Here is a 755-nt window from a genome sequence, read left to right on the forward strand (position 1 = left end):
TGTTGATCACTGCGATTGGTTTCCCCCCTTATCTCCACACCTTCTCCCTACCCCTGCATTCTGTATGTCAAGAGCTCTTGTCTGTACCAGTGTAGGTGCTTCGGTCTAGCCAGATATTTAAGGTAGAGCTGGGGTCATGATATTGGGCGTGAGGAAACCTCGAAGAACCACAGGATTGTTGTGTGCTTTGTCAGTGCTATACTACACCCTGGTTAACTGGTCCCTTCCTTGTGATCCTTCTGTCAGAGGATGTCCAATTATCTGCAGATGGGTTTTGGGTCTCCACTCTGACCTCCCTCATTCTCAACAATATGACTAGCTGTTTGGGGTCTTCTGATGCCTGTTACCTGGTTCTGTCGAAATCTCATGATCACACAGGTTGGTGTGCTTCTTCCATGTGGGCTTCTTGCTTCTCTGCTAGATGGCTGCTTGTTTAACCTCAAGCCTTTAAGACTCCAGATGCTATATCTTTTGATAGCCAGCCACCATCAGCTTTCTTCACCACATTTGCTAATACACCCATTATGTCTTCAAAGATCTAGTCGGGAGGGTAAGCATCACAGAGTGCCAGATTCATGGAACAAAGAATTCTTGCATTGAGGGAGGGCTTGAGTAGAGGCCCAAAGTCCGGCCACTTCCTCAATATATTGCCATATAAATATATGTACATAGGCCAATACGTCCATTTTTATAAACTAATATATTGACATGTGTATATAACTATGTTTCTACCTTTATCAATGGTTTTGCTTCCT

The 755-nt window shown here is 44.2% G+C and overlaps 1 pseudogene; it reads right to left on the bottom strand.

Annotated features, from left to right (window-relative positions):
- LOC101639899 overlaps positions 1–368 on the bottom strand; it is a 3,128-nt pseudogene extending 2,760 nt beyond the window's left edge.
- Positions 369–755: the final 387 nt, after the last annotated feature.

The sequence above is a fragment of the Echinops telfairi genome, unplaced genomic scaffold (assembly GCF_000313985.2).
Source record: "Echinops telfairi isolate 266 unplaced genomic scaffold, ASM31398v2 ScPeMD7_7469;HRSCAF=8507_1, whole genome shotgun sequence".
NCBI classification, from domain to species: Eukaryota; Metazoa; Chordata; class Mammalia; order Afrosoricida; family Tenrecidae; genus Echinops; species Echinops telfairi.